This window comes from Balaenoptera borealis (genome assembly GCF_965194805.1).
Source record: "Balaenoptera borealis genome assembly, chromosome: 7".
NCBI classification, from domain to species: domain Eukaryota; kingdom Metazoa; phylum Chordata; class Mammalia; order Artiodactyla; family Balaenopteridae; genus Balaenoptera; species Balaenoptera borealis.
Window position 1 is genome coordinate 28,890,947 of NC_138864.1, and position 15,376 is coordinate 28,906,322.

General features: G+C 34.5%; 1 pseudogene across 1 annotated transcript in view; it reads right to left on the reverse strand.

Annotated features, from left to right (window-relative positions):
- Nucleotides 1–1,063: 1,063 nt before the first annotated feature.
- LOC309632169 (ribulose-phosphate 3-epimerase pseudogene) overlaps nt 1,064–15,376 on the reverse strand; it is a 35,076-nt pseudogene continuing 20,763 nt past the window's right edge. Inside the window, exon 2 of the transcript XR_014249535.1 lies at nt 1,064–15,337. The product of XR_014249535.1 is annotated as a ribulose-phosphate 3-epimerase pseudogene (transcript). The remainder of the gene's footprint in view (nt 15,338–15,376) is intronic.

Below are 15,376 nucleotides of genomic sequence, written 5' to 3' on the forward strand. Positions count from 1 at the left end.
TTTTGGTAGAGTCCTCAGGGTTTTCAATATGTAATATCATGTCATCTGCAAAAAGTGACAGTTTTACTTCTTCTATTATCATTTGAAAGTATTTTATTTCTTTTTCTTGCCTAATTGCTCTGGCTAGGAATTGCAGCGCTATCTTCAATAAAAGTGGCAAGAGTGGGGATACGTGTCTTGTTCCTGATCTTAGAGGAAAAGCTTTCAATTTTTCACCATTGAATATGATGTTATCTACAGGCTTGTCATATATGCTCTCTATTATGTTGAGGTATGTTCCCTGTATACTCATTTTATTATGAGTTTTTTAAATCATAAATGGATGCTGAATTTAGTCAAATGGTTTGTCTGCCTATATTGAGATGATTATATTATTTTTAGGCTTCAAATCGTTAATCTTGTATATCATGTCAATTGATTGTGGAAAATAAACCATACTTGCATTCCTGGAATATATTCCTCTTAATCATGGTATATGATCCTTTTAAAGTATTATTAAATTTGGTTTACTAATATTTTGTTGAGGATATTTACATCTATGATTATTGAGGATATTGGCCTGTAATTTGATGTTTTTAAATTTAATTTTTATTTTATATTAGAGTATAGTTGATTTACAATGTTGTGTTAGTTTCAAGTGTACAGCAAAGTGATTGTTATACATATGCATATATCTATTCTTTTTCATATTCTTTTCCCATACAAGTTATTACAGAATATTGAGTAGAGTTCCCTGTGCTATACAGTAGGTCTTTGTTGATTATCTATTTTGTATATAGTAATGTGTATAAGTTAATCCTAAACTCCTAATTTATCCCTCCCCCCACATTTCCCCTTTGGTAACCATAAGTTTGTTTTCAATGTTTGTGAGTCTGTTTCTGTTTTGTAAATAAGTTCAATTGTATCATTTTTTTAGATTCAACATATAAGTGATATCGTATGATATTTGTATTTCTCTCTCTGACTTACTTCATTTAGTATGATAATCTGTAGGTCCATCCATGTTGTTGCAAAAGGCATTATTTCATTCTTCTTTATAGCTGAATAATAGTCATTGTATATATATATATCTCACAACTTCTTTCTCCATTCCTCTGTCGATAGACATATAGGTCACTTCCAGGTCTTGGCTATTGTAAATAGTGCTGCAATGAATATTGGGGTACGTGTATCATTTTAAATCATGGTTTTCACTGGATATATACCCTGGAGAGTGATGGCTGGATCATATGATAGTTCTATTTTTAGTTTTTTAAGAAACCTTCATCCTGTTCTGCATAGTGGCTGTACCAATTTACATTCCCACCAACAGTGCAAGAGGGTTCGTTTTTCTCCACACCCTCTCCATCATTTATTGTTTGTAGACTTTTTGATGATGGCCATTCTGACCAGTGTTCAATGATACCTCATTGTAGTTTTGATTTGCATTTCTCTAATAATTAGCGATGTTGAGCATCTTTTCATGCACCTCTTGGCCATCTGTATGTCTTCTTTGGAGAAGTGTCTATTTAAATCTTCCACCCATTTTTGATTTTTTTTTTGTTTGTTTTTTTGTTACAGAGCTGCATGAGCTGTTTGTAAATTTTGGAAACTAATCCCTTGTTGGTTGCATCATTTGCAAATATTTTCTCCCATTCTGTGGATTGTCTTTTTGTTTTGTTTATGGTTTCCTTTACTGTGCAAAAGCTTTTAAGTTTAATTAGGTCCCATTTGTTTACTTTTGTTTTTATTTTCATCACTCTAGGAGGTGTATTCAAAAAGATCTTGCTGCGACTTATGTCAAAGAGTTTAATTAGGTCCCATTTGTTTATTATTGTTTTTATTTTCATTACTCTAGGAGGTATATTCAAAAAGATCTTGCTGCAACTTATGTCAAAGAGTTTAACTAGGTCCCATTTGTTTATTTTTGTTTTTCTTTTCATTACTCTAGGAGGTGTATTCAAAAAGATCTTGCTGTGACTTATGTCAAAGAGTGTTCTACCTATGTTTTCCTCTAAGAGTTTTATAGTGTCCCATCTTACATTTAGGTCTTTAATCCATTTTGAGTTTATTTTTGTGTATGGTGTTAGGTAGTGTTTTAATTTCATTCTTTTACATGTAACTGTCCAGTTTTCACAGCAGCACTTATTGAAGAGGCTGTCTTTCCTCCATTGTATATTCTTGCCTCCTTTGTCATAGATTAGGTGACCATAGGTGCACAGGTTTATCTCTGCACTTTCTATCCTGTTCGATTGATCTATAGTTCTGTTTTTGTGCCAGTAACATATTATGTTGATTACTGTAGCTTTGTAGTACAGTCTGAATCAGGAGAGTCTGATTCCTCTAGCTCCATTTCTCTTTTTCAAGATTGCTTTGGCTGTTCAGGGTCTTTTGTGTTTCCATACACATTGTAAAAATTTTGTTCTAATTCTGTGAAAAATGCTATTGGTAATTTAATAGGGATTGCATTGAATCTGTAGATTGCTTTGGGCTGTATATTCATTTTGACAATATTCATTCTTCCAATCCAAGAACATGGTATCTCTCTCCATCTGTTTGTGTCATCTCTGATTTCTTTCATCAGTATCTTCTTGTTTTCTGAGTACAGGTCTTTTGCTTCCTTATGTTGGTTTATTCCTAGGTATTTTATTCCTTTGATGCAATGGTAAATGGGATTGTTTTCTTAATTTTTCTTTCTGATCTTTCATTGTTAATGTATAGGAATGCAAGAGATTTCTGTGTATTAATTTTGTATCCTGAAACTTTACCAAATTAATTTATGAGCTCTAGTAGTTTTCTGGTGGCATCTTTAGGATTCTCTATGTATAGTATCATGTCATTTGCAAACAGTGACACTTTTACTTCTTCTTTTCCAATTTGTATTCCTTTTATTTCCTTTTCTTCTCTGATTGCCATGTCTAGGACTTACAAAACTATGTGGAATGAAAGTGGCAAGAGTGAACATCTTTGTCTTCTTCCTGATCTTAGAGGAAATGCTTTCAGTTTTTCACCATTGATAATGATTTTTGCTGTGGGTTTGTCATACATGGCCTTTATTATGTTGAAGTATGTTCCCTCTATGCCCACTTTCTGGGAAATTTTTATCATAAATGGGTGTTGAATTTTGTCGAAAGCTCTTTCTGCATCCACTGAGATGATCATATAGTTTTTATTCTTCAGTTTGTAAATATGGTGTATCACATTGATTTATGTATGTTGAAGAATCCTTGGATCCCTAGTATAAATCCCACTTGATCATGGTGTGTGATCCTTTTAATGTGTTGATGGATTTGGTTTGCTAGTATTTTGTTGAGGATTTTTGTGTCTATGTTCATCAGTGATATTGGTCTGTAATTTTGTTTTTTTGTGTGATATCTTTGTCTGATTTTGGTATCAGGGTGATGGTGGCCTTATAGAATGGGCTTGGGAGTGTTCCTTCCTCTGCAATTTTTTTGGAATAGTTTGAGAAGGATGGGTGTTAATTCTTTTCTAAATATTCGCTGGAATTTGCCTGTGAAACCATCTGATCCTGTATTTTTGTATGCTGGAAGTGTTTTAATCAGAGTTTCAATTTCATTACTTGTGATTGCTCTGTTTGTATTTTCTATTTCTTCCTGATTCAGTCTTGGAAGGTTGTACCTTTCTAAGAATTTACCTGCTTCTTCTGGGTTGTCCATTGTATTGGCATATTGTTGTTTGTAGTAGTCTCATAATCCTTTGTAGTTCTGTGGTGTCAGTTGTAATTTCTCCTTTTTCGTTTCTAATTTTATGGATTTGCGTCCTCTCCCTTTTTTTCTTGATGAGTCTGGCTAAAGGTTTATCAATTTTGCTTATCTTCTCAAAGAACCAGCTTTTAGTTTCATTGATCTTTGTTATTATTTTCTTCATCTCCATTTCATTTATTTCTGCTCTGATCTTTATAATTTCATTCCTTCTACTAACTTTAGGTTTTGTTTGTTCTTCTTTCTCTAGTTGCTTTATGTGTAAGGTTAGGTTGTTTATTTGAGGTTTTTCTTGTTTCCTGAGTTAAGATTGTATTGCTATAAACTTCCCTCTTAGAACTGCTTTTGCTGTGTCCCATAGGTTTTTGATTATTGTGTTTTCGTTTTTATTTGTCTCTAGATATTATTTTATTTCCTCTTTGATTTCTTCAGTGATCTATTGGTTGTTTAGTAACACATTGTTTAGCCTCTATGTATTTTTGTTTTTTACCATTTTTTTCCTGTAATTGATTTCTAATCTCATAGTGTTGTGGTTGAAAAAGATGCTTGATATTATTTCAGTTTTCTTAAATTTACCAAGGCTTGATCTGTGACCCAGGATGTGATCTTTCCTGGAGAGTGTTCTATGTGCACTTGAGAAGAAAGTGCATTTTGTTGCTTTTGGATGGGTTGTCCTGTAGATATCAATTAAGTCTATCTGGTCTATTATGTCACTTAAAGCTTGTGGATGATCTGTCCATTGGTGTAAGTTGGGTGTTATAGTTCCCCACTATTATTGTGTTACTCTCAATTTCCCCTTTTATGGCTATAGCATTTGTCTTATATATTGAGGTGCTCTTATGTTGGGTGTGTGTATATTTACAATTGTTATATATTCTTCTTGGATTGATCTCTTGATCATTATGTAATGTCCTTCTGTCTCTTGTAACAGTCGTTATTTTAAAGTCTATTTTGTCTGATATGAGTATTGCTACTCCATCTTTCTTTTGATTTCCATTTGCATGGAATATCTTTTTCCATTCCTTCACTTTCAGTCTATATGTGTCTCTAGGTCTGAAGTGGATCTCTTGTAGACAGCATTTATACAGGTCTTGTTTTTGTATCCCTTCAGCCAATCTTTGTCTTTTGGTTGGAGCATTTAATCCATTTACCTTTAAGGTAATTATCTATATGTATATTCCTATTGGCATTTTCGTAATTGCTTTGGGTTTGTTTTTGTAGGTCTTTTTTGTTCCGTTCCTCTTTTGTTCTCTTCTCTTGTGGTTTGATGACCATTTTTAGTGTTGTGTTTGGGTTGCTTTTACTTGTGTGTGTGTGTATCTATTGTAGTTTTGGGGTTTGCTGTTCCCATGAGGTTTTGATGTAGTAGTCTATATATGTACAAGGTTGTTTTACATTGCTGGTTTCTTTCCCACCTAGAGAAGTTTCTTTAGCGTTTGTTGTAAAGCTGGTTGGTGGTGCTGAATTCTCTTAGCTTTTGCTTTCTGTAAGGCTTTTGATTTCTCCCTCGAGTCTGAACAAGAGCCTTGTTGGGTAGAGTATTCTTGGTTGTAGGTTTTTCCCTTTCATCAGTTTAAATATGTCCTGCCACACCCTTCTGGCTTGCAGAGTTTCTGATGAAAAATCAGCTGATAACCTTATGTGGATTCCCTTTGTGTTATCTGTTGCTTTTCCCTTGTTGCTTTTAATATTTTTTCTTTGTCTATGTTTTTTGTCAGTTTGATTAATATGTGTCTCAGTGTGTTGCTCCTTGGGTTTATCCTATATGGGATCTCTGTGCTTCCTCGACTTTAGTGAGTCTTTCCTTTTCCATGTTAGGGAAGTTTTTGGCTATTATCTCTTCAAATATTTTCTCAGGCCCTTTCTCTCTCTTCTCCTTCTGGGACCCCCCCATAATGTGAATATTGGTGCATTTAATGTTGTCCCAGAGGTCTCTTAGGCTGTCCACATTTCTTTTCATTCCTTTTTCTACATTCTGTTCCACAACAGTGATTTCAACCACTGTCTTCCAGCTCACTTATCTGTTTTTCGGCCTCATTTATTCTGCTGTTGATTCCTTCTATTGTATTTTTCATTTCAGTTATTGTATTGTTCATCTGTTCTTTAAAACTTGTAGCTCTTTATTAAACATTTCTTGTATCCTCTTGGTCTGTGCCTCCATTCTTTTCCTGAGATATTGTATCCTCTTTACTATCATTACTCTGAATTCTTTTTCAGGTAACATGCCTATCTCCACTTCACTTAGTTGTTCTTCTGTGTTTTTATCTTGGTCCTTCATCTGGAACATATTTCTCTGCAGTCTCATTTTGTTTAAATTTCTGTGTTTGTGGTCTGCGTTTCTCAGGCTGCAGGATTGTATTTCTTGGTTCTGGTGTCTGCCCCTGGTGAGTGAAGTTGGTCCAGGGGCTTGTGCAGGCTTCCTGGTGGGACGGACTTATGTCTTCCCATGGGTGCGTAGAGCTGGATTTTGTCCCTCTGGTGGGTAGGGCCATGTCAAAGAGTGTGCTTATAGGCGGCTGTGGGGTCAGCTTGACTTTAGGCAGCCTGTCTGCTGATGGGTGGGTCTGTATCCCACCCTGTTGGTTCCTTGATCTGAGGCATCTGAACACTGGAGCCTGGAGGCTGTTGGGTGGGGCTAGGTCTTGGTGCCAAAATCATGACCTCTGGTAGAGCTCACGCCAATGAGTATTTCCTGGAGCATCTGCTACCAGTGTTGTTGTCCCCACAGTGAGCCACAGCTGACCCCCGCCTCCCCAGGATACACTCCAAGGCCTGCAGTCATGTCCAGCCCAGGCTTTTGTGGAGTCAGTGCTTTGCCCTGGGTCCCATTGCATGTGAAACCTTGTGTGTGGCCTTAGTGAGTGGAGTCTCTTCCCCCAGTCCTGTGGAGCTCCTGCACTCAAGCCCCACTGGCCTTCAAAGCCAAATGCTCTGGGGTCTCCTCCTCCTGATACCAGACCTCCAGACTGGGGATCCTGACATGAGGCTTAGAACCCTCACTCCTGTGGGGAACCTCTGGGATATAATTATTTTCAAGTTTGTGGGTCACCCACCCAGTGGGTATGGGGTTTGATTATATCGTGAAAGTGCCCCTCCTACCATCTCGTTGTGGCTTCTTCTTTGTTTTGGGGTGTCGAATATCTTTTTTGGTAGATTCGAGTCTTTTTTGTCAATGGTCTTTCAACAGTTAGTCGTGATTTTGTTGTTTTTGTGAGAGAAGATTATCTCATGTCCTTCTACTCTGTAATTTTGTTTCCAGGCTGGCTTGTAATTTTCTTTTTTGTAGTGTCCATGTCTGGTTTTGGTATCAAGGCAATGCTGTCCTTGTAAAGTAGTGTTTGGAAGTGTTCCCTAGTCCTCTCTTTTTTGGAAGAGTTTGAGAACGATTGGTATTAATTCTTCTATAAATGTTTAGTAGAATTCACCAGTGAATACATGTGGTCCTGGACTTTTGTTTGTTTGGATTTCTTTGATTACTGATTCAGTGTCTTTACTATTAATTGGTTTGCTCAAATTTTCTGTTTCTTCATTATTCAGTCTTGGTAGGTTGTATATTTCTAGGAATTTATTCATTTCTTCTAGGTTGTTCAATGTGTTGTTGTATAATTTTTCATAGTAGTCTCTTAAGATTACTTATAATCATGTATCCGTTGTAACATATTGTCTTCCATTTCTGCTTTTGAGTCCTCTCTCTTTTCTTCGTGAGTTTCCCTAAAGTTTTGTCCATTTTCTTTTTATCTTAAAAAAAACCAGCTCTTAGTTTTGTTGATTTTTTTCTATTATCTTTTTAGTCTCTATTTCAATTATTTCTGCTCTGATCTTTGTTTCCTTTCTTCTACCAATTTTGAGCTTAGTATTTTCTTTCACTAGTCCTTAAGACATAAAGTTAGTTGTTTAAGATCTTTCTTATTTCTTAATGTAGACAATTATTGCTATGAACTTCCCTCTTAAAAATACTTTTGCTGCATCCCATAAATTTTGGTATGTTGTGTTTCCATTTTCATTTGTCCCAAGATAGTTTTTTTAATTCTCTTTTGATATCTTCTTTGAGCCATTTGTTGTCCAGGTGAATGTTGTTTAATCTCCACATATTTGTGAATTTTCCAGTTTTCTATGTGTAATTGATTTTCAGTTTCATACAATTTTGGTTGGAGAAGATGCTTGATATGATTACAATCTTTTAAAATGTATTATTTATTTCATGTGCACTTGAGAAGAATGTGTATTCTGCTGCTTTTGGATAGAATGCTCTGTAAGCATTTATTAAGCCCATGTGGTCTAACATGTCATTTAACTCCAGTGTTTCCATATTGATTTTCTGTTTGGATGATCTATTCCTTGATGAATGTGGAGTATTAAAGTCCCACACTATGTTGTATTGCTGTCTATTTTTCACTTTACGTCTGCTGATATTTGCTTCATATATTCAGATGCTCATATGTTGGGTGTATAAATATTTACAAATATTAAATCCTTTATTGGATTAATCCCTTTATCATTATATTTATTTCTGTCTTTTATCATAGTCTTTGTATTAAAATCTTTTATCTGATGTAAGAATAGCTACCCCAATGTTTTTGTTTTTTATTTTCTTGAAATGTCATTTTCCATCCCTTCACTTTTGTTCTTGTATGTTTTTAAAGCTGAAGTAAGTCTCTTACAGGCAGCATATTGTTGGGTCTTTATCCATTCAGCCACTGTATGTCTTTTGATTGAAGAATTTAGTCCATTTACTTTTAAAGTAATTATTGATAGGTGTGGACTTATGGTTATTTTGTTAATTTTTAATGGCTTTTTGTAATTCCTTTGTTCTTCTATTGCTCTCTTTCTTTGTGATTTGATGTGCTTCTATAGTGGTATGTTAGATTCCATTCTCTTTATCTTTTATAGGTTTTTGCTTTGTGGTTACCATGAGACTTACATAAAACATCTTAAACTCATTCTAAAGCTCTACAGTTTTACTCTAACTGCCATGTTTTATGTTTATGATGCCACAATTTACATTGTTGTATCTTATGTATCCAATAACAAATTACTGTAGTTAGTTTTTGACTGCTTTTGTCCTTTAACCTTCATACTAGATTTCTAAGGATAACCCACCACGACTTCCTTATATTACATTATATTTACATTACATTTCCCAGTGAGAATTACACATTCATATGTTTTTCTGTTACTAGTTAGCACCCTATTGTTTCATCTTTAAAAAAGTCTCTGTAACATTTCTTGTAAGGTTTAGCTAGTCATGCTGAACTCCTTCTGCTTTTGCTTGTCTGGGAAACTTTATTTCTTCTTCAATTCTGAAGGACAAATTTGTCAGGTAGAGTATTCTTGGGTAGCAGTTTTTTTGCTTTTTGTTTTTCTTTCAGCACTTTGAATGAATCTTACTACTCCCTTCTGTGTTGCAATGTTTCTGCTGAAAAATCTGCTGACTGTCTTAGGGGGTTTCATTGTATATAACAAATTGTTTTTCTCTTGCTGGTTTTAAGATTCTCTCCTTGTCTTTATCTTTTGACAATGTAACTGTAATGTGTCTTGGAGTGGGTCTCTTTAGATTCCTCCTGTTTGGAACTTTCTCAGCTTTCTGGATCTAGATATCTGTTTCCTTCCCCAGTTAGAGAAGTTTTCAGCCACTATTTCCTCAAATAAACTCTGCTGCTTTCCATCTCTTTTCTCCTTCTGGGGCCCCTATAATGTGAATATTGGTCTGTTTTATATTGTCTCATAAGTCCCTTAAACTATCTTTATTCTTTTTCATTCCTTTCCTCTGCTCTAATTGGAAGAATCCTACTTGCCTTCATCACGTTTGTTGATCATTTCTTCTGCTTCATCTAGTTTGCAATTGAACCCCTCTTGAATTTTTCAGTGCAGTTAATGTAGTCTTCAACTCTGTGATTTCTGTTTGGTACTTTCTTATATTTTCTTTCTCTTTGTTGAAATTCTCACTTCATTCATGTATTGTTCTCCTGACCTGAGGAGGCATCTCTGGCCATTATATTGAGTTCTTTATCAGTGAATTTCTCTTCTCTATTTTATTAAGGTATTTTCCAGGGGTTTTATCTTGTTTTTTCATTTGGAACATATTCCTCTGTTTTTTCATTTTCTTGACTCTATCTTGGGTTTTTGTGCATTTATAAAACAGCCACCACTCCCAGTTATGAAAGAGCAGTCTTGTTTGGGGTGATGAACCTTACTGTTCAATCCTGAACTAGCTCTTAGTTGCTTCTCAAACTTTGTGATTGTCCAAGCAGCCACCTTTATTCTTAGTGGTGCCCTGTAGGTGAGAGGATCTTAGTCAGCACCTAGACGCAGGTTGATTGGAACCTGGACACTTGGCAGAAGATTTAAAGTATACAAATATGCTTCTTTCAGAGGAAGTCTGGGAGATGGGCATTTCTCTCTGCTCCTTTTTGCACTGAGACCTGGGGGGAATAGCCAATAAAAAACTGTTTATTTTTTTGCTACCACCCCAATGAATTTGTGAGCACAAGACCCACTGGTCACCAGAGCCAGGCTATCAAAGGATGTATCTTCTAAGTGACAGCCATGGTAGCTGGTGTGCCAAACATTTGAAGAAATTCCTTTCATGGAGACACTCATCTCCTGGGTCGAGGTAGAGGGAGAGTATAAAAATGGTATCTACTGGCCTCACCAGTCTCTGGAGAGGACTGCAGTCAGACCCTGTATGTGTGTTAAATTAGAAACCTGACCTTCAGGCTGCTGTTTTTAGGATCTTCAAATAGACAGAAAGACAGGACATTTCTGTCTATTGCCTCTACACTGTGCCCTGGTGAGTCCCCATGAGCCTGTTAGGAACTGTTTCTTAGTTCTCTACATTCTTGTGAGTCTCATGGATGCAAGCCCTGTTGGCTTTCTGAGCTACATGATTTGGGAACCTGTCTCTGGGTAAGAGTCTTAAAAGGTGGGGCACCACATATGAGTCCAAACCCTTCATTCCTCAGTGAGAATCTGGGAGTTGTTAGTTCCCTCCTAATTGTGTGTCACTGTGCCTGGGGTGGGGTTTATGGCGAGAATGGATCTCAGCCTGTTCTATACATTTCAATGTGGGTTTTTTCTCATTCACCCATTGTGTAGCAGTTGTTAAGCTAGTTTCTAGATCTCTTTCAGAGGGAATTTTTGTGTATGTAGTTGTATATTTGGTGTGTCTGTGGGAGGAGGTCAGTTCAGGAGCCTCGTATGTCATACTCTTGAACCAGAACTCCCCTTTGTGCTTTTAAAAATTATGTAGTATTTGCTATTGAGTTGAATGAATTTCTTGTGTATTTTTATATTAATTCATTTTTAGATATATAGTTTGCAAATATTTTTACCCATTCTGCAGGTTGTCTTTTTGCTGATAGTTTCAGCTTTTTAGATGGATATAATACCATTTGTCTATTTTGGTTTTGTTGTCTGTACTTTTGGTGTCATATCTATGAAATAATTGCCTAGACCAACGTCAAGCAGGTTTTTCTCTAGGTTTTATCTATATTTTTATGGTTTTGGTCTTATATTTAAGTCTTTAATCCATTTTGAGTTTATTTTTGTATATGGTGTGAGATAAGACTCCAATATCATACTTCTGTGTGTGGATATCTGATTTTCTCAACACAGTTTATTGAAGAGAGTATCCCTTCCCCATTCTCTGTTCTTGGCACCCTATTCATAGATCTGTTGACCGTAGATGTGTGGATTTATGTCTGAACTCTCTATTCTTTTCCACTGGTCTGTATGGTTTTCTACAAGACCATGCTGTTTTGACAGCTGTAGCTTTGTAAATATATTTTGAAATCAGGAAGCGTGATACCTCCAGCTTTGTTCTTCTTTGACAAGATTGCTTTGACTACTTGAAATCTTTCACTATTCTATATGAATTTTAGGGTTTTTTCTATTTCTGTAAAAAAATGTAACTGGGATTTTGATAGTAGATCACTTTGGGTGGTATAACCATTTTAACAATATTGATTGTTCCAGTCCATGAACATGAGGTGTTTTTCCATTTATTTGTGTTTTCTTTAATTTCCTCATCAGTGTTTTATAATTTTAAGTGTGCAAGTCTTTCACTTTTTTAATTTTGTTTTTTCTTAAGTATTTTATTCTTTTTTGTTACAACTGTGAATGGGATTGTTTACTTAATTTCCTTATAGGATGGTTGGTTGTTTGTGTATATAAACATGATTGATTTGTGTATTCTGATTTTGTATCCTGCAACTTTAGTGAATTTATTAGTTCTAACCTACTTTTTATTGTTGTTGAGTGTTTTCTATGTATATGATCATGTCACCTGCAAGCAGAAATAATTTTGTTTTCCTTTCTGATTGGGATGTCTTTTATTTCTTATCTAATTACACCGGATAGGATTTCCAGTACTTTATTGAATATCAGTGGCAAGAATGTCTATCCTTGCCTTGTACCAGATCTTAGAAAGGAAGATTTCCATTCCCCTCTCCCCACATTGAGTCTAATATTAGCTAGGGCTTTTCACTATGGCCTTTATTATGTTGAAGTAAGGTCATTTTCTTGCTATTTTGTTGAGCGTTTTTATCAAGAATGGATGATAAACTTTGTCAAATGATTTTTCTGCATCTATTCAGAATATCAGGTGTTTTTATTTATTTTATTTTGTTATTTATTATGTTGTATCACATTAACTGCTTTTCATATGTTGAACCATCCCCACATCAGTGGGATAAATCCCGCTTGATCATGGTGTATAATCCTTTTAATGTGCTGTTGAATTTGGTTTGTTAGCATTTTATTAAGGATGTTTGCATCTATGTTCATCACGGATATTTGCATATAGTTTTCCTGTAGTGTCTACTTGGTTTTGTTATCAGGGTGATGACACTGTCCTCATAAAATAAGTTTGGAAATGTTTCCTCTTCTTTTATTTTCTTTTTTAAGTTCAAGAAGGATTGGTATTAATTCTTCTTTGAATGTTTGGTAGAATTTACACATGAAGCCATCAGATCCTGTGCTTGAGTCTGGGAGATTTTTGATTACTTATTTAATTTCCTTTTTTTTTTTTTTTCTGGTCTCCTCAGGCTTTATATTTCTTCTTGATTCAATTTTTGTAGGTTGTATGCTTCTAGGAATTTATTCGTTTATTCTAGGTTATCCAAAATTAGTTGGCATATAATTGTCCATAACAGTTTATGTATTTTTTTATTTTTATGGAATCCATTGTAATGTCTCTTCTTTCATTTCTGATTTTATTTATTGAGTCTTCTCTACTTCTTCTTACTTAATATAGCTAAGAGGCTGTCAACTTATATTTTAAAAAACCAAGCTAATTTTATTGATTTTTTTCCTTGTATTGTTATTATTCTTTATCTGATTTGTTTCTGCTGAGATCCTTATTATTTTCTTCCTTCTGCTAAGTTTGGACTTAGTTTGTCCTTCTTATTCTAGTTTTTTGAGGTATAAGATTCAATTGCTTATTAGAGATTTTTTTTTATCAATATAGGCATGTATCACTATAAATTTTCCTCTTATTTTTGCTTTTGCTGTATCCCATAGGTTTTAGGATGTTTTTATTTTTATTTTATGTTTTTATTTTTGTTTGTCTTGAGATATTTTTTAATTTCCGTTTTATTTCCTCTTAAACTAGTGGCTGTTCAAGTATATGTTGTTTAGTTTCCTTGTGTCTATGAATTTTCTGGTTTTTTGCTGTTGTTGATTTCTGGGTTTATTCTATTTTGGTTGAAGAAGATACTTAAAATTATTTTGATTTTCTTAAATTTCTTAAGACTTGTGTTGTGACCTAACCAGTGATCTCTCCTGGTGAATATTTGATATGCATTTGAGAAAATTGTGAACACTCTCTTTGTTGGGTGAAAATTTCTATTAGATCAGTTACATCAGTTAGATTTTTTTGGTCTATAGTGCTGTTCAATCAGTCGTTTTTTAAGTTATCTTTTTGTCAGGATGTTCTATCAATTATTGTTAGTACAGTATTGAAGTCCCCTACTATTGTATTGCTGTCAATTTATGCCTTCAGATCTGTCAATATTTGCTGTATATATATATATGTGCTCTGATGTTGGTTGCATGTATATTTATAATTGCTATATCTTCTTCCTGTTGAATTGACCCTATAATTAGCATTATATAATGACCTTCTTTGTAACTAGAAACAGTTTTAGATTTAAAGTCTACTTTGTCTAAGTATAGCCACTTCTGCTTTTGGGGGGTTACCATTTGCATGAAATATCTTTTTCCATCTCTTTACCTTCAGCCTGTGTGTGTGTGTCTTTAATTCTAAAGTGAGTCTCTTGTAGACAGCATATCACCGGATTTTTTTTTTTTTCTTTTAATCCATTGAGCCACTGTATGTCAGTTAATTGGTGACTTTAATCCATTTACATTTAAGGTAACTATTGATAAATGAGGAGTCAGTAGTACCATTTTGTTCATTGTTTTCTGTTTGTCTTGGTGGTGTTTTGTCCCACTCATTCTCTGTTGCTCTCTTCCTTTGTTATTTGATGAATTTTTGGTAATAATTTGCTTTGTGTTTTTTCTTTATTTTTTTGTGTATCTTTTATGTTTTCTCTTTATGGTTGGCTTGAGGCCTAAATAAACAATCTTGTAGTTATAACCTATTTTAAGTTGATAACTACTTAATTTCAATCACATTCACTTTACTCAACCCCATTTACACTTCATGTTCTTGTAGTCAGTTTGCTTCTTTTCATGTTGTGTGTCTATTAACAAATTTTTACTTATTAACTTTTATATTAGGGCTATATTAATATTAAAATACTTTACAGTATTTTCATTTATATATGTCTATACATTTACCTATATGTATGAGATTTATGCTCTCATATGTTTTCACATTATTGCTTAATACTTTTTCATTGCAATTTGAAGAATGCCCTGAAGAATTTCTTTCAAGTCAGGTCTAGTGGTGACGAATTTCCTCAGTTTTTGTTTGTCTGGGAAAGACTTTTTCTCTTTCATTTTTAGAGGATCATTTTGCTGTGTATAGTGTTCTTGGCTGGCAGGTTTTTTTTTTCTTTCACTACTTTGAACATAACAACCCACCCTTTTCTGGTTTGTAAGGTTTCTACTGAGAAATTTGCATATAGTCTTATGGAGTTCCCTTATATGTAATGAGTTCTTTTTCTCTGGATGCTTTAAAAATTCTCTTTTTGTCCTTGACTTTGACAATTTGATTATAATGTGTCTTGGTCTAGACTTATTTGGGTTGTTCTTATTTGAGAACCTTTATGCTTCATGAATCTCAATGTCCATTTCCCTCTCAGGATAGGGAATTTTTTAGGCAATATTTGTTTAAATAAGCTTTCTGTCCTTTTCTCTCTCTTTATTCTCCTTCTGGGACTCCGATAATGTACATAACAATTCAGTTGTTGTTGGTATTCTATAAATTCTGTAGATTTCTTCACTCTTTTTCATTCCTTTTTTCTTTTTTGAAACTTTTTTTTTTTTTTTTGCCTTGAGGAGTATCTTTATTTTTTTTAACATCTTTTTATTTTAAACATCTTTATTGGAGTATAATTGCTTTACAATGGTGTGTAAGTTTCTGCTGTATAACAAAGTGAATCAGCTATACATATACATATATCCCCATATCTCCTCCCTCTTGCATCTCCCTCCCACCCTCCCTCTCCCACCTTCCCTCTCCCACCCTCCCTCTGCCACCCTCCCTCTGC